Source organism: Takifugu flavidus, chromosome 13 (genome assembly GCF_003711565.1).
Source record: "Takifugu flavidus isolate HTHZ2018 chromosome 13, ASM371156v2, whole genome shotgun sequence".
NCBI lineage: Eukaryota > Metazoa > Chordata > Actinopteri > Tetraodontiformes > Tetraodontidae > Takifugu > Takifugu flavidus.
In genome coordinates this window covers 3796358-3815915 of record NC_079532.1, presented here as the reverse complement: position 1 = coordinate 3815915, position 19558 = coordinate 3796358, and positions in this window count along the sequence as shown.

The window sequence follows — 19558 nt, the reverse complement described above, 5'->3', positions numbered from 1 at the left end:
AGAGCCACAGCTGACAAGTCTGCATTGATTTGCAGGCAAGTTTGCCCAATCAATCTCAAAGTTTCGATCAAAAAGCGCGAGCCGCCCGTATTTTCCATCGAAATCTGCGGGCGAAAAGAAAAAAAGGGGATAAGCCTTTCAATTTTATAGCCTCCAGAGCACTCAAGTATTCATTGCGCTCTACTTTTCACTTTCAAGCTCTCTGCAGGAGGCAGGAATCATGACATCTATGTATGCTGCTCTTATGCACAATGCTTTTCAGCCCTCAGATGTGCGGCGCGAGCCATCCCTCAACCCCTTCCCATTGCTCTTGCTGGCGTACAACCAGTTTTAGGCCTGTCCAGAACGGAAGTGCGGAGTCAGAGTGCCAACTGACAGTTATGTTGTGGTAAAGATTTGCTGCTTACTGCTGAAAACCTTGTGGAGATAAACTTGAAAGGCCTTGAATGAGACTGAGGAGAGTTTGCCTGTATCTCCTGCATGCTTTTCTCTTCATCTGTGTATTCATGTGGGTGTGTTTGCGTGTGGGCGTGGGTCCGTAATGCATGGCCCTGTTGGGAAGAGTGATTGCTTTATTCCTGCCTTGTAGGTACGATGGGGGCCAGAGCTGTGTCTTTGGGCAGCTGTATGGATGACTTGAGGAGGTCTCCATCATTCATAAAGCGCACTCCTACATGTAGAATTGATCTCACAAAGAACCGGGGTGGCAATAGCAGTTCATCAGTCTTCTCCGACCACAAATCACTCGGAGGTGCCCCCCCCGGGGAAGGGGTGACACCATTGTCAGTGCTGCGGTCCCATCGGACAAGAGAAGGGGCAGGGCCAGAGCCCTCACACATACGGGGGGGCTCCAGAATGGCCAGGAAAAAAGCAAAGAAGATCTGTGCATCCAGCGTCAAGACAAAACAATTGTGGATTATTGATGATATTTTAAGAAAAACACCCAAAAAAACCTCAAGGACTTTGGGTAAAATTGCATCTACATCAACCTATCACATATTTCTGCGTATTACTTGAACATTATATTTAACAGATCTCTGAGAAGCAGCACAATTCAGAAGTTGAAAGATACATTTCAAAATTTATTTAATGAATTCCTTTAGGGAAACGTGATTGATACTGAAATGCACCCACTGTGGGTTAAGTCAAACAGGTTTTATAAAGGATGCATAATTAAAGCTACCTTTACTCATAGTGTTTAATAATTGCATCCCGGCCTATTAATAACTGAGGTCATTAATTTTTGTAAATCATCTATGTACGGCACAGAGTCATTTGCAGTCCGGTAAAGAGAATTGGTGAAGAAGAAGCTCTTGCCTTTGGCCTTGGAGTTGGGCACATGCTCCTCCTGCTCCTGCTGCACCTCCTGCTTTTCCTCCTCATATACTGCTCAGACTTTGTCATTGATCTTCATTCTATAATAATCTCTTATCATTTCTCATTGTAAGCCTGCAGAAAAAAAGCCTTTTCCTGATTCCAATTCATTATCCTCACTCTGAAAATAGCAAAGCCCAGGGAAAGGTGGACACACATGATGAAGGCTCAGAGTAAGCACCTTTAAAATATGTCCACCTATCCAACTTAAACACTCACAATCTTTCTTTAAGCCCCTGACATCCTCTTTGGGGCCACTTGTGCCCTTAAGCATGAAGTAGTCACATGGAAAAAAAACGACTTTTTCACCATTATGTCATCAGTGCTGCGCCGTCTCTCAGCTTCTCTCGCTGTTATGGGTCAGCACAGTTGGGTTTTCTGTTGGTGTCTTCATTAAAAAACGTTAATGTTCACCAACTCAACAGGTCAGGCGCTGAAACGATCTACTTCCCATTTCTCACAGCCTCTCCCCAAGAGAGGCGACAAGCAGCTCTTCCTCAATCGTCACCGGGATGAGAAACGGAAAGAATACCTGAAACCGAAGATCTCGCACTTTGCTGCCAAATTATCATGAAAAATCTGAGGCGGTTCATTTTTTAGGGCCGACTCCACGCCGTTTCAATTAGCGCTTGTGATTGTAGAGGCAGAACTCAGACGATTGATCAAGGCTCTCTCTCCTCTCCTCGTCTCTTTCCCCGCCTCATTGCCCAAAAGAACCTTTTAAAATATTCAGGTAGATTATGAATGGTTACACCCTTTTCTATTTATATCCCTTTTATTGACAGTATTACATTTATATAGAGTCAAGGTGAGGGATTTAATTTAAGCCCCCTGCAGAACATCTCAGAATACTGTATTTAGAATGAGACTGATGAAGGAGCAATGATTTATACGCTCCTCAGAGGAGTTGAACATAGGTTCATGTGGAACAGGATGTATTTGGTGATCTTTAAAATGGTGACTTGTAATTGTGACGTTACCTGTTATGGAAATTCAAAGGTACGTCTGGCATGTTGCGCCTCTTGATGTCACGTCAGTCTGCTCGGCGCTGTCAGCTTTGAGCCTGACAGAGGGCTGATTCTTCCCTTTCTCCTTCCTCCTCCAGGCAGAGAATATAAAAGGGGGGGATGTTTATGATGGACGGGCAGCTTTTTTTAAAAAGGGAAGCAACACAGGGTGTCGGATGGGAGGGATCCGAATCGGGACGTCTGTGATGTGACGAGACAGACAGGAACATACTTCCCTCCCGTGTCGAGATGTCAGGCAGAAGGAGCCTTAGTGGGGCAGACGGTACCATCACTCTCCGGAGTCAAGGAGGAATTCACAGGGGAGGAGAGAAGTTGAGGGACAGTGGTGAAGACCGGGCGCTCTGGTCTTGACTCTCCTGTCAGCCGGGTCCATTTTTATACAACAGAACTATGGTGTCATGGGACTAACAATTTGCACAATCCTTTCATTTCTATTTGATTAAAAACCAAAAAGAAAAGTGAACCTTAACCTTTGACCTTGGTAATGTATCCGTATAATTTTCTTTCCACACATAAGTGGACAGGAAAATTAAATCCAATAAAAGATCACATCTGAGGATGATCATGAAAAATAAGCTGTTTTCATCTCTACCAGTGAACATTCTTGTCAATGGGACCGATCAATATCAGAGTTCTGGAGCAATACGATTATTCAAGCATATTATAATATGCTTTAACACCAGTTAGAAATCAGATTAACTCAGATTTCTCTCCAATGCTCTTTGTCTTTGTGTGTGTGTGTGTGTACCTGTTGATTGTATTCATGTGTAAAAATCATGAAAAGTGGGAACGATGTAGCCAAAACACGCGCTGAATATGGCCACAACCGTGGCGTGAAATAGCGGAAAATAAACAAAGAGCTTCTAGTTCTTCACCTCTTGGGTCTTACATCTCTGAGTAGACACCTCCAAAAATTAATCCAATAAATGGACTAAAACCTGTAAACTGGCGTTTTTTCTTCTGATCTGATATCCCAGGATTTTGATCATCGTCTGAACCAAAACAAACCGGCCCTCTGACAGCTTGAGGAGTTTAGGTCTATGCTGAGAGACTCGAGGAAAAAAGAAACCGGTCCAAACCTGAGAGACTCCGAGGTAATTAAGTAAGGTGGTGGAGGACAAAGAGAGCGTACAACACGGACAGAGACGGAGACACGAGGCAAAACCGAAGACAAAACACAAATATCGCTAACACCATGACAACAGGTATAACCGATCCTGACAACAGGACTCTTCCCTCTCCCTCTCCGGTGTATTGCACTCCACCGCTGCTCCGCCGCTGATCACATGCACGAGTCTCATCTGGCAACTGTATCCAGAAGATTACAGCAGAGGTGTTGATGGGCCCTGAAAGGAACAAAGGCTGCGATGTGCGGCCACTTTGAGGCTGAATGAAAACGCTCCCTTCATAAAATGTGTTTTGGAAACCAAAGTAAAGTGTTTTGTTGGGGTTTTTTTTGTAAATATGACACTCTCTTTAAACGTACCACGAGCACAGAACAGCGGATTCTGCAGTAGAGTTTGACTCTAGGTAATTTTTCCTGACTAAGACATAATGGAGTAGCTCTAATTTATTTGGCCACTGGCTGGTTTGGAGTGGGCCCTTTTTCACGATATTGTGTTGTTGAGTATATTTCGTCAGGTACCTCTTACCCTTGAATCAAGTCTGAAACGACATTCTGCTCTTAGGAATAATCTGCATAAATTTACACCTTTTAAAAGAGGAATGTGCCGTCTTCCTCTGCTCATCTGCCTCTTATCCTGTTTGGTAATTAGCCTTTGACCCCCCGGGGGCCTGCGGACGGGCGGAGACTGACGGGCGGAGATAGTTTAAGCGATGGATTTGTCGCAGGAATGTCTCATCACTCCGAAATCTTCGGGGCAAATATCCCAATTTATTACATAGAGCACATCCCGTGGCGCGGCCACACAGGAGGGAAGTGTCAAGCGGGATCTGGCACTGACCGCCGTGCCAACTCCATTTCCTTAGGTTTTCCAGCGTGCCCCTTGACTTTGCCATGTGTGGAGAATCACTAGAGGCTGGCGATGGGCTGTAATTCCCCTGCCTACGCGAGTGAGTGATAAGAATTCATATTAGCATCTTTACACGCTGATGGCAGTCTGTCACTCCTGGTGCCAAGTGGTCCCTTTGGACTGCAGTCAGCCATTTACGGAGAGGAAGCAGCATTTTTATCCTGCAGATAAAACACTTTTAGTTCTATTAGTTTCTGCTGGAAGATGGAGAAATGCCATAATACAATTTTAGCAGAGAGAAAGAGGAAATATAACATTACCGTTTTATGGTAATATGTCTTTATTCAAGTGGCAGCGTGCATTTTCATCTGTATGCGGTTTATGTCTCCAGCGCCGTGAAAGAATCGGGTGTGCTGTGTATGTTTGCTGCTAGCAGTCCCTGACTCTGTTGCAGCGGTTTCCCTGTCTGTAATTCCACGAGATTAATGACACTGTCACACCCTCGTGAAGCATCCTTAACTAAGATTCAGCGGCATAATGTCCACTCCATCTTTGTTTCATTTTTCTAATTCAAAAGGCATTCCAATCAGCATTAGGACATCTTGAATCCCTCCTCGTTCTGGCTACTGCGCAGCGCCGGTGCCAGTGTCAGACGAGGAAACGCTGTTGCCAAACAGATGGAAAAGCCTCACCACGCCGCGCTCACACCCAGACATGCAACACTTCCCTCTTGGTGATTTCACGGTCGGCGCTGACATTCAGTCATTCATTGCAAAGTGAATTAATGTGCCACAGTTGCAGTTTCCCTTTTTTTTTTTTAAAAAAAGAAAAAAACAGATGTCGCCGGAACATCTAATTAAGCAACACCGAAATTCACTGCTTCTCGGTCATTCCCAGCAATGTCGCCAATAAAAATCCCAACAGGCGGTGCCGCTGTGCCTCATCTGCTGGGGTGGTGTAGGTTTTGCGGCTGTGACCTCGTCGCCCAATAACCTAAATCACCATTTAAATTATTCACACAATAACGACACCAGAGCACTCCATTATGAACATTATTGCTGAGAAATGGGCCCGACTGAGGTGAAGGATGAGTCTTATCTTTCGCTGTCAGTCGGGACATTAGTCATGGTAACGGGTCCCTCAGACTTGTGTTGGGGCTTTTCATTGAGCGCTGCGCGGCAGATTTATCACCAGATCACCAGCTGATGTCAATGTCCTCTCCATGAGATGGGATGACCATCTATAGCTGTTTGGCTTCAGTCATTGTAATTCACGAGCGACGCGGCGCTCGAACGGTTGCGGGAGATGGCGAAGAAAGAAGAAAACTGTCAAAATGGCTTGTCAGGAGCTAGCATTGATAGCAAATCTCCACTGCAGTGCTTGGATTGGATACATTTACTGAGGATGTGGAGCAAATGAAACTTCACGGACAGGAAAAGTTTCCATTTGATTCAAACAAGACAGAAGACGCAAGAAGGTTTTTCTCTGCCATTGCTCCTTTCCCCACTGCCAAGAAGCCAAACTCAATTTATGTCAAACAAGGTTTAAAGGACCTTGGGATTAAAGCCATAAACTGGCTGCTGTCAGACCCGAAGCCCTGCTAACAATTTAGTGCCAAACTGGGGTTGTTCAATATCATTTCATATTATATCACGTCACCACGGTGACAGCCACACATCAGCACAGTCACAGCTGGTTTCGCCCTGAAGAACTCCTCCGATGTCGGCCCCAATCGAAGCTGACTCCCCTTCACTCTTGTGTGAGACGTTACCTAAAAGACTCGACAGGAAGCAGCTACAGTCTTTGCTAACAAATGCTAACAGGTCAATCAGGTAATGATATTTAGATGGGTGTGCAGTTGGTGAGCGGTTGGAGGCTCTAATGGGCCTGCCAAAAGCTTTCACCGGTTCCATTATAAGGCGAGTACTCACTTATCATACAAACCCGCTACAGTGAAATTAACAGCATATGACCGGAATGTTTCTCTTTTTGTGTTGCAAATGTGTTTGTGAGGCCAAATTACTGCAGTTTAGGCATATTTTATTGTCCAAACGCTTTTAAAAAGCGCTACTGCTTGCACCTGCATTTTAATGTTAATTCTCTGGTGGGCGATTGTGTACCTCTCGTAAATCAACACACCTGGGAGTGTGATTGCGGCGTTATTACAGCTTATTATTTACAGAATATCCCCTCTTCTTCTCTAGGATGTTCTTAGTTTCATCCAAAAGGTCAGTAAAAGCTTTGGTTTCAGCAAGTCATACCTTTTGCCAGCTGCAGTAGGATCGCAAGGAGCAGCGGGAGAAGGACGACGGGACAATTTGTACAATCGGAGGCAGCGACAGGGAAGGAGAGCGACAGGGGAAGGGTGAAACCTCCACGTGTTTGATGGCGATTGGAGACATCACTTACACAAACAATGAGGCGGAGGATGACAACATCTTCTGCATGATGAGTGTGTTTGTGAAGGCTGTCCTCACACAACGAGATGGCACTTTGAATCATCCTCACGCCCCGGACGTGCGCATCGCACGCACATACACACACGCACATGCTCGTGAAGATTTCACTTCACATTTTCCAGCCCGATGTCATGTAAAGTATGCAATCGCGGGGGGAGAGGAGGAGACACGGGGTCACTTTGTTCGAGAGGTGTATGCTTCGTTTGTCAGTCAATACACACACACTCTGTCTGCCGTCAGGATGGGAAGGACGGATATAGAAACAAAATGGTAAAAGGGAAGTCTTCTTTTCTACCTTCTTTCCCATCTTTTCTCTCCATTTTTGTCTTATATGCTAAAATGCTACAACTGGCATTGAGACTTCCACAGTAAAATGAAGGTAAAGTGATTATATGCAGTGGAATTTATAATACATATAGGGGAAAGAGAGGTGAGGAGAAGTGTTTGCTGGCATTTCTAGCAAACACTTCAACCAAATCACTAATCACAATTAATTTTTCAGCACACCAAATCATTTTAACCATTCTGAGATAATGATGTTATAGCCACCTCTTGGGTATGTGATGCTTAGAAAATGTCACGGTCCTTCCAAAATCTCTGTCCATGGCTAAGTGTTGGTAGTCTGCTGTCAGGGATGGTGTTTGTGCTTCCAACCAACAATGAGAGCATTTTTCAGGGGTTGAGGTAATGGTCAGGGTTAAAAATGCATTTCAAATACAGTTGACTGTAGATTCAAATGAAGACAACTGAGCTGGACTCGTCTTTAATAAGACAAAAAACAAAAAACAAAGTCTGAGATTCCTGATTCCTTTCATGGCATTTTGTGAATTTGTTTTGCACTTTGGTCTGAACGCTCAGAGGAATTGTGTAAATATGCAGTAACATTGGGAGATATCACAGCAGCACAATACATAAACACATAAACCCAATATTGATGTGGGGCCGGCGGGCCTTTTTCTGAGTGGCTCGAAAGAAATGGCGCCATAAGACTGTGCTCCTGGGAAACTACCTCAATCCCCAGCTCCTATTTCCAAATATCAAACACTACAGCCATGAAGGATTTTAAAAAATGGCTCCTCTGTCTTCTCAAGGCTATTCTGTCATTTATGGATATTTGTTTTCTCTGATTCTGTGACAGCGGGTCGCTCTGTTTTATTGTCATATCTTCATACCATATATTCATTTTGTTTTGAAATGAGATTTAATACAATTGAACATTAGGCAGGAAAATGTGGAATAACAATCAATTCTCTTTCTTTAGGGTGAAATAATTTCAGATGAATTGTTTGAAATGTTATTGTAATGGAGCAATTAAAAAAAAACATGATGATGGAAAATATGGACCAAAATAACGTTAGAAGACATTGTACGATGTTGAAGATTTTATGGGGTGTTGAAAAATGAATTTGTCCGCTGAAAAAGCCAGCTTGAGCCAAAATGTCAAAAAATGCCTTTGACAATTGAGATGTATGACTCGGCATTTTAGAGATCGCTCGTTTAATGCCGCCTCATGATACCACAGCAATATCAATATCAGAATAATTTGTTTTAATGAAATCAAAGACACAGATTTATCCCACAGGACCAACAGGGGCTCTATTGTTATCAGCTGCTTCAGCTGTTTTACACATCATCATTTCCTTTTACAGCTTTCACACATGACAGAGGAGCACCCATGTGTGGGATCGCTGATGTAAGACACCCTGCTGCATTTCCTTTACACCTGGAGGTCAAAGTGCAGAACAATGGCTCCGCTGGAGGGGCAACGGGGCAGCAGATGACGCAAACATGAAACTCGGATGCTTTATTCCTGCCTGGCTACAGTGCGCAGACATGCCAGATGCCGTTGATGAAAAGCGCCTCTTGTTTGCGCTTTAACAAATGTCACATGTGCGATTACGACGGTAGATCGCGCACGGGTGCTACGACTCGTGCTGTTTCCAGTGACACGTCTCCTCTTCAGGTGTGGTCCTCCCTGATACAGACCATCAGCTGTGCAACCCACCATATTCTGCTGCCAGGCTAATAAATGACTCGTGTCGGTGGCGGTGTCAGTCTATTGGTTACACATTTTGAGGTGGTCTCGGGGTTGGAGACTAGCTTTGCATTCGCCGCCTCCCTGCTCACCGACTGGCAAAGTCCTGACTTTATTGATTTCTTTCTTCACTGCTCTTTGTCAAAATATCCATCTGCAGACCTTAAAGACCTCCGCCATCGCTCGACATCTGCAGCCACACAAGGCTCCTTTAATGCCTGACGCCTGCACCTTGGTTTTATTTTATTTTTTTATTTTTTATTGAAGCCAGTGGAAGGAATGATAAGCTGTGTGAGTGGAAGATGATTGCAGAACACGATCGGAAGCCTTTGCAGCCCTGGGTTTTTTGCATCTCTCTCTCTCTCTCTCTCTCTCTCTCTCTCTCTCTCTCTCTCCTCTCTCTCTCTCTCTCTCTCTCTTTCTCTCTCTTTCCCATCTGACACAGAGAAAATATTGTAAACTGACTGACTCCCATTGAATCCACGTTGTGATTCATCGCCCAATTTCAAACTGCCAAGCAGCTAAATTGCACCAGGTCTGCCAAAATTCATCCCAGGAACACGCAGGAGATGTGAAAAATTAAATGTCATCGTGGCACAGTGGAAAACTTTCACCTCTCATCAAGCAGAATATGCTCGCTTCATTCTCTGCTGATGGATGATGGCTCAGGGCTATACTTAACCTACTTAGTAATGTCATGTACCACAGAATGTGTTTACTTTTGAAAAATAGTGAGAAAACATAAACTCTATCAGAGCCTGACATCCGCGCATTCTTCCTCCCAATAAAGTGGCTTTTTATGTTGATGCAGGAATGAATTTTCCCCCTCATCAGACTTGTTTGCTGTACATCATGCACCAATGCTGGGGGTGTAAAATAAAACAGGCATGATGAAAAGATAGAGCCTGTAACTCAGGGGTGAATGTGGCTTAGAGGGTGCCCTAGAATGGTATACATCCCCCCCACATACACACATACACACACTTTTCACACAGAGAGAAAAGAGGATGGTGCTCTAAAACGCCTCTTTATTCAGAGGGCGTCTGAATTTGCATTGAAATACAATATGGTGTGTGTCTGGCAGCATCGCCTATAAACTATAGCTTACGTTTCATTCTGTAGTCCGGTCACTATTTCTGAACAGGAACCAGCACAAAAAGATGAGCTCCTGCACCTAAAAAAACAAAACAAACACTTTTCATTTCAAATTCACACCAGAATGTTGGAAAACTGTTTCGATCTAATCCGTTTGCATGGAGGAATATTGTTAAAAAACCTCAGCAGGAATGATTTCATTGTGTCCTGTTCATATGTGTCCTGTGACCTGAACTGCAAAATGGTGGTTGCTTTTCAAAAAATGTGAAGCCTGCTGCCTTTAAGTCCTCCGTGAATTACAGCTCTTCCGCTGCCATCGCGTCAGCAATGCAGACTCACAATCTGATTGGTGGGCAGGAGTCACATGACACAGACATTGAGGAATCAAATATGGTGTCAGATGTTGGATCTCTTGGTATGAATCTAAGCTCCAGGCATCATAGCACAGTTGGGAGTCTACTTGCTGTGACCAGAGAGATCAAATAAAACCAAAAATTTAATTTTCAACCTTTAATTGACCCTAAATGTGCTGGCTTTTTCAACCTCCAATCAGCAGTAACTGCCCCTTTTCACAAAATAACCTGAACCCCCAACACATGAGGCCCACATCTACAGTATCTGTTGGTTACAGATATTTGACCGCACGTCTCGTGTTGAAGTTTTTCAAATAGGGTTACACCATTTTGAAGGGATAAGGGTGGATTATTGAGTGTAAATGAGAGAAGGTGAGAGACAATGGGCTGAAAAGCAGAGGAAGGATGAGGTCGGGAGGCAGGGAGAGGGTAGGAGGGCTGAGCGATGACTGGCTACTTTAGCAATTAAAATGTGGGGCAAAGACACAGAGGCTTGGTTTGACCGAGAGACTGCACCATTCATCATCCCAGCTGCCATAAAGCAGCAGTAGATGGAATCTTTGATTTGAGCTTCACAGGAACATAAATCAAAATCCAAACCATGGCCTGTCAGGGCCATCGCCAGAATAACCCATTTGAGGGAGGGAGAAGGAGAAAGAGCGAGGAGGTAAGGATGGAGAGGTAGTTACTTTTCTGGGGGTGCGCGTGACCGTCCCACACTCCCACCTACAGCCACAGATACAGTTTATAGGCACGAAAACCTTTGTCCCCATACGCGTCTGAAGTTCAGATGCAGCTGCCTCCCGGCCTCCAATATCGAATCCAGGGCTCATTGATCAAGTGGTGGGGTCCTGTCAGTGGCCGGTGGTGTGCCTGACCTGCCCCGCCCTGCCAACATCCTCCCGTCCAACCCCCTCCCATCTTCATACCCTCGAATACAAGGCAGAGAACAAGGAAGTGAGGTCATGCCGCATGTACACCCATCCATCTAAATAGCATGACAACGACAGCTAATAAATCATTCATTCATTGTTTAATCTATTGTCTGCTCGGGCAAAAGTCATGGGGCTGATATGAAGACAGATTTGCCCCATGCAGGTGGGGCCCATTGGAGGGGGGATTTTTTTATTTTTTTATTTTACCGTTAGCGGTTTCCTTATCAATTAGTAATGTGTTCATTATACCTTGGAGCAATTAAACACACTAATGATTGAAATAACACGGAAGGTCTTTCATCAAGTCACTGCCAAAGTAATTTAAGCCAATTTAGTCATACATTTTATTTGGTGCTGGAGGCTCCGGGGCTTCAAGTGATGTGATTTAATGCTACATAGAGGGAGTTGACTGAAAGATGAATGATGGCGAGTTATTCCAACATTACTTTCACCTGCATATGGCCAGGAGTGGCTCTAATCATGGATTCATCCGGGGAGGGAATGATGAGGCCTCGGCAAGGTCAGGGAAGGTTCACTTTAAATGCAACACATGAACCCAAAGGGAGGAACGCTGAGGTCCGTCTCGTCCACTGTGATCTAATACCAGCAAGTCTGGGAGAAACTGTGTTGAGTCAGGGTAGATCATGTGACCTGAAACACCTCCGGTCAGGATAATGGGACCATGTTCGGCATATGCATCTCATTATGGCCACCAGAGGGAAGGTCAGGACACATTACTGCCCACCTCACTGTTTACCAGCCTGGACCAGACATCCGAAAACCGGGGTGAAAGAGATTTTTTTTTTTTAATTTAAAGGGTCATGTGTGTACGTCCCACGGCAAATACGACCGCCACGTTTGACCTGTTGTTAAAGTGATGATAGCAATTGTTTTACACCAGATGAATCTGATACACGGTGTGATTTAGGGGCCATAAAAAGCGATGAGGTAGTGTTGATCTCTCAGACAGCCATCGCCGCCGATGAATGATTGAGCCCCGGCACGGCCGCTCCGAGCCGAAGATGGGAGGCCGCGAAAAGGCGTGTTTTCATTTAGGTGGTAGTGGATAGCAAAAGCAAAAGCGGTGTGTGGCACTCCCGCCTGTGCCCGCGTGCGGAGTGTGGCATTAGTCAGAGTGTGTAAAGCCCTACCAGTCAGACGGGAGATGGGTTGAGGGAGATGAATGGGAGGCAGGTTCACTTTATTACTGTCACTCTGCTCTCTCCTAGTGTGCCTCAACCTCCCGACTACCATCCGTCCATTAATCACACACCACGGCCTCCTCCCTCCCTCCTCTCACTGTCTATTTCACCTCCCTCCGTCTTTCTACTCCTCCTCCACTGCTCTGGTCATCCACCTATCGTGCACAATTGCGTCACCCCCCCCCCCCCCGAACACTTCCTTTCCCATTCCTCGGGCACTTTCCATTATCCCGGTAAGCGCTGTCAGGCTGCAGTTTGACACTCTCTCTAATCTTAAGACAAACACGAACTTTAATATTTAATTGTGGCATTATTTAAGGGGAAATAATCTTTGATGTGACATCTGTCAGCATAAATTAGCGAATTCTCTAATGTGGGGTGGGGGGAGTGGAAAGTTTGGGAATTCATCACTCTTTGGAACCAAATCATTGTCATGTCTTTTGGAAGTTTTCCCCTTTTGATCAGTGACTATCTAAATTGAGTTAAGTGAGAGGCCCATGAACCAAGCCCCATTAAAATAAGCAGTTCATTAATTTTTTTTTCAAAGGCTTTATTTGTTGGAGCTGCTCACATAAGCTAATGATAAACGGCATTTTTTTTTTTACGGTGCCACATCATTAATTAGACCTGAGCCAGTGAGCGCACATAGATATGCCTATGATAGAAATACCATTAGAAAATGTTATTTACAGCAGCACCACAGCAGCAAGAGTACAGATCCATATTGAAAGCTTCACGAAGAAAGTAAACATATTTATTAAACCTGTGGACATGGACATTTTCCTCAGTGCAGGAGTTTTCAGGCCATTTTAAAACACTCCCTACCACTTTTTTACAGTCAGGTGGTGCGTTAGCAGTGGCAGCAAACAGTGAACCTGTGAGCACCAACACTCCAGGGACTGTTCTGAATTGTCCTGGGTCTTTTCTCACAGGCCGTTTCAACAATGGCCAGAACGGTACCAGACTTAAGCAGCTCATGCTAATCTCTAAAATGTGACTCAAAAGTGTCAACGTTTGGCTTCGGTGCGAGGTTTTGTTTTTTTTGTTTAATTTGCCGAAAAATAGTTGGAATTGTGGCCGGATGATGTCGAGCGCCTCCATTTGCGGGGGCTGAAGAGGCGCTGAGTGACGAGCAGTTTGCCGTGCGCTTCAGCGCGATGAGAGCAGTTTTATCAAGTGCCGGGTCGTGTGTCATGTTTTAGGTCTCTTCAATCCGAATGGGTCACATGGGCTATCAGCAAACAACATCTAGCAACAATAACAAGTGCACATCTTCACTCAGGCAACATCTGGTATTTACAAGGGTGACAGAATCATGTGACCGTGCAGACAAATCAGCATTATCCTCCCTGTAAGGCCTTGTACTCTCCCTCTGTCCCCTCAGCTACCCGCCTCTCTGGAGCTCCCATGGGCCCCACGTCAGACAGTAGTGCTGTGTTGATGCTTTTGCAACATACTGTATATATATATAACCTGCAAGCGCTGCCTCTCTTGGGGTACCAGGATGAACTGCGTGCTACATGGATACTAGAGCTGAGGAGGGGAGGGAGGAAGGGAAAGAGGGGCCCCAATAGGCCGACCATGCCGCCGCTCCCCGGATCCTATCGGCTAATGGGTCGACAGGGATTTGGGGGGGGGAGTGGAGGTGGACAGAGACGGATGGCTCCTGACAAACTCACACTGACAGCCAGTGAATACAGGGCAGCCTAGCAGAAAGGTCAGAGCAGGGATGGATAAAGGACCGCTTGACTTTCAAAGTTTCACACTGCTCGGTGCCACCGCGCTGTCAGAGGAGTGTTTATGAAACATCAGTGGCTATTTTCAAGTTAGCGAGGAGCCTTTTCTAATTGTCTCTTTTTTAATGGGCTAAAAAAGTTTTGGGTGCACCTTATGTAGCACCCTGTTTGCAGCCAAAAATGACCCCCTCCCTTCTAAATAACTCTTCCTGTGCAGAGTACAGGTGAAACACATGCAGCATATGTAATTGCTGTGACATTCTCATTAGGTCAAAGCTGTGTAGCTTCAAGAGGAGAGACTCAAACCTGCCCTAAATGAACTAATCTACTTTTCACCCCAGAGGCTCACTCACTGTGTGTGTATGTGTTTGTGTGTAGGTGATGTGTTTATTGACTCTACTGGAGGAGTGGATAAGAGGAGAGTCTCTGACTGAAGAACACTGATCCAGTCAGATGTCACAGGCCCTCAGAACTGCGTCTAATGGGCCCCCAGGGACTCTGTCTTCCCTTTTCACCCTCTTCCACTCTCTCTCTCTGCTTTGCTGGATATTTAGAGCCAGGCCCTCAGTGTCTCATCACCTCTGGTGTTTTGCTTCTTTGAATATCTTCTGTTTCATTCGCAAACTGCAAAAGTGCTTGAACTGGTCCGTCCACCATTAAAGCATCTACAAGATCTTTCTGGACACTTCTGCACTGTTTCTAGACTCATTTTTTCTGGATGGAAAAATCACTTATTCCTCATTATTGGTGCATAGAAAATAGATAAATTACCAACATTCTCTCATTAAATCTGAACTGTATCATATCATATAACTTAAAATGTTTAAATTACAGATGATAATTTTACACGTAGGGTTACAAATACAAGAGGTTTGGCAATGGAGAGAAGGCGAAGAGTCTTCAAGTAAAGAAATAACAGTCCAGGCGACACAGAAATCTTACCTTGGATAACTATAACCTGGATGAATGAGAATCTTCACAGACATTAGCTAATATGCCTAAGGGTGCAAATCTGCATTATTTTTTATATATTATTTTTTCCCAATAGCAGTAAATGTAAATTAATCATGTATAAGCACTTAATAAGCAATTTATGTATTTGATTAGAAACCAACCAGATATCCAGAAAACCTCTCAAGCCTGTAATACTGTCCCCGCTCAACCATGTTTGATTAGCCTTCTTAGCGTGAGTATCGTCATGTGGTATTGGTGAGGACGCGGCATGTCACGGGGTTGCAGGAACCGGAAGGGACAGTTCCCGGCAGGACTTCCACTCCTCCCACCGCTCACAGAAGGCCATATTTCAGCCACGTGTCCATCATCACCGTCGGGAAGCGTTCATTTTTGAGTCCTGGCGTCCTGTATCTGAGGCACCCCTGTCTCTTTGACAATCGCGTGACCTTTTCCCCGCGTCAGGTGTCGCGCCCGGTTACGTCAGGGCGACGGCTGAGTGTCAAAACGCGGCCCTGTTTGTGTCTGTTGACTGTGTTAATGGTTTTATCCAAAGAGCACTGCTTTGGAGCAAAACGGGATCTGATGTGAGATGACAGGCTTGACAGAGACGGGGCCGGCTTGGCTGAGCGCGATGAGGTGGTCCGAGCTCGGCAGGACGTGTTCTATTACGACGGGACACACACTGTTCATTATCAACATTAGAAAGAGCTCCCTTGCAAATGAATGTCAAAGAAATAGGTTCCTTGAATGTGGTACGGGGCTAAATGAGCAGTAATTCAGGGCCGACAAGGGAGCAGCAAGTCATCAAAAATGTATTTGTTTCATTTTGAAACCGTGTGTCACGGTCCCAAACTTTCTGGAACTAAACTCCTCACTATAACCAGAAAAATCCCAAGAGCATTTACCTTTTCCCAGGAAACTGTTGACAATAGTAAATGTCTCAATGATATCCCGACACCACTCTTTGCGGAGCTAACTACACGAGGCGCCGTCAGCCCCGACTGTCTTTTCCCGGAGCAGAGGAGCTCATTTGGTTGCATGAATTTGAATTCGTTCACATTGACCTAAAAAAAAAATGTATCCGCAGTTCTATAAATCAAATTATTAATACGACGCTACTTTTATCCTTATCAGCAAAAACTGAGGAGGCTATCCAGAATAAAGCAAAGCCTATATTCTCAAGTGCTTTTTATGGGTTCTGATTGGTCTATTATTAGTGGGGAGTCTCTCTTGAATGCAGCGTCTCTCCCCAGAAGTCATGGCACAGTTACTCGAGATAATAAACATTTTGTGAGCAGTATCATGTAGAACAGCCGCGGGGAATCATTTACATAACTGTCAAGGCCCATTTAAACTTTTCTATCATCCTTCAATAACCCGTAATAAATTCTTGAAAATATCTAAAACTAAACTTTGATGGAGTGGTTGGTATCGCTGTCTTTGGCAAGACGTCAGGAGGCGGAGATGAGGATTGTATTCGGCTGTTTGGGTTTTTTTCCCCTTCTTTTTGTTAGCTAGAAGACTCACGCATGTCTGCTCACAAGGGAGAAAAGAGGAGAACAGGGTGGTCATCTTCGCTTCACAGTGGGATGATTTTGTGCTGTAGATCATCAGTCGCATTAGCTAGCGCCACACTGAGAGAGGAAACGTGACGTGTTTATTTTTCCCTGAAAAGGGGAGGGGGTTGTACATTCCCCACCAGGTTATTTCTTCTTCTGGCTTCATTTGCTGCAGCTTCGATTTAAAATCACATCACATTCGAAAACGGAGTGTTGAGAAACCGGCTGGGACCTGAGAGGTCGCGGTTAGTGTCTCTCAAGGCCAAATCGCAAGGCCTGGTGGTGTTTTTGCTGTATTTTCTCAGTCGTCTCCAGCAGTAATTCAAGCCGGGAACTTCTTCCTGTTTTGCATCAAGCTGCAGCAGCAGCAGCGAACCCATGCGTGTCAGCTCCCACCTGCAGGTGGGTTCGTTCAAAAAGAAGCTGACCTTGTTAATGCGAGGTTAATTCAAACGTTTGCGACGATGCGTGTCCACACGCTGACCTTAAGCCCAGACTGAGCCTTGATCTAATAGCAGACATGGTGTATTTCTCTCCGCTCCCACATATTCTTCTTCCTATCTTGGACCAAACCCAGCGTGCACACACTCCATTGCCTGTTCATGTCAGCCAGTGCTGCCGTTCAGTTTCAGGCTGGCCCTGAAACTCTTTTCTGACCCCTTCCTTCTGCTCTTCTATCACAAAAATAGGCTCTTTAATTCGACCAGATCCAGCATCAGTATGCAAATATGTCAGTGTTGACATTTCTGGGTCCTGCGTGGCATCATCAGCGTGTCGTCGTTGGCCGTTGAGTTTATGTGTTTGTTCCAGCAGGCATCTGTGATCGGGGTAGTTCATCTGGGCACACATTGGCTCCATTTTAACGGATGGTTGTGTTCCACCGTTTACACTTCGTTGAAGGGCCTGTTTGAAGCCTTGAACATTTGGTGTTAATAGGGCAGAACGGCAGGGTGTATTTGATAACCGCAGCGTCTACAGTATGACATCCACGGCCAAACGAGTGCTACCAGCTCTGCAAACAACCACCACACCCTCGATCCATTTTTATTGTATTTGAGCAGCAGTGTTATATTTCCTGGCCTCCCCTTAGCACCACACACACAGGGCACTCCAAACAAAAAATCCATACTATCGACCCGCCAATGTCACCACAATTACTCTTCCCAAACAGCCATTGAGGACAAATTACATCTGCACTGCCTTTTCACCCGGTCACTATGGTTGAGCGGTGGCCCCCACTCCTCCCCGTCCCCCCGGTTTGGCCCCAACTAAAGTCTGGAAATGGAAATATGGAGAGAAGGGTCATGACACAGGGAAGGGGCAGCTAAAAAAAAAAAAAACAGCCGGCAGCTCCGGCAAAATGTAGCAATGACGTGAAGTATCGCTTCGGCTTATCGTCGATCGCACAATTTTTCGACCCTTCTGGGCAGCTGCCGCTAAATGTGCAACAGTTATTCTGCTTCAACACTCACTTATCAAAGCCTTCATTGACATCAACAAGCGTTGGCAACCAGACTGGGAGAGAGAGAGGAAAAAAGAAAATGGCCCCGCGTACGTGTGCATCAAACTAGAATAGGTGACGCTCAAATATCATCTTCCTGCCAGTGGCAACCTCTGCAGCCAGGCTGGCCTGCAGTGATGAGAAGTAATCTCACTCCGAGGCGTGAGGAAAACCACTTCCCGTGTTTACATGAATACAGGAGCTCAACACAACAGGAAAAAAAAACCCTGTGGTATTGATTACCTTGTCTGTACACACAGCCAAAATCATTTATTCGCTATTGGCAGCAGCACCAGCAGCAACCAGCATTTAATGCTCTTAGCTATTAAATTTCTTTGCAAGTAATCTCAGGGAACGTTGCCCCCCCCCCCGACTCTGGTGGCAGACAGGGTGATTGAATTGTCCTGATGTTACGATGGCTCAGGAGGACCCTTAAATGACTCTGGTGCAGGTGGTGTATACCTGGCTGTCGGGAGTCTGATTCTGTTTGGGGCGTTGCGTGCAGGTCCCATTTTTGAACCGAAATCATCAGTCACCACCCACGCAGTCCTACACACGCTCTCTCTCTCTCTCTCACACTCTCACACACACACACACACACACACACACACACACACACACACTCACACACACACCAGCCTTCACCTTCATCTTAAACAAAGGGTCCACACTCTTAACTGTAATAGCTCGAATACTCAGTATTTCTTCTCACAGATGCTCCCCCACTCAGAGGGGCTTTCAGAGTGTGTAAGGCTGAATTCAGTGCTGGTTTTCTCCCTGTTGCTGTCATTTGTGCAGCAGCATGCAGATACACACCCTTCTGTGCATTCCTTCTTACCAGTAACCAGCAGATTATACGTGGGAATTTAAAAAAAAAAAACATCACATCACTCCAAAGTCGACCAAAAACTGCTTCATGCATCAGATTTCATCCTTATGGATATAAATGACAAGCCCCCAAGCATATTTCGACCACAAAATCTTTTTTTAAAACTATCAGAGAGCCTGAAAGTGAAGAAAAAGATGAAGTCGTACATCAACAAAATCACGTACTCTCGCACTTGGGTTTGAATTATGGAATATTCGACTCAGTCACTTTCAAAGGATGGTACAGTCGGTACAGTTCCGGACGGCGCTGGAGGAGGTTCTGAAATCTGGGAGAGATAAAACAAAAAAGGAGAGCTCGGCCCAGGCGTTCCGACTGTGCAGCAGCCTTGAAATCAGACATTTTAGGCAATTTCGCAAAGCAAATAAGCAGCAAAGGTTCATCTAAATAAATCAACTCCTCCCAGCTCACGTGGCAACCTATTACCCGGCTCTCGGGAAGCTGCATTAATGCACAAATCTGCATTAT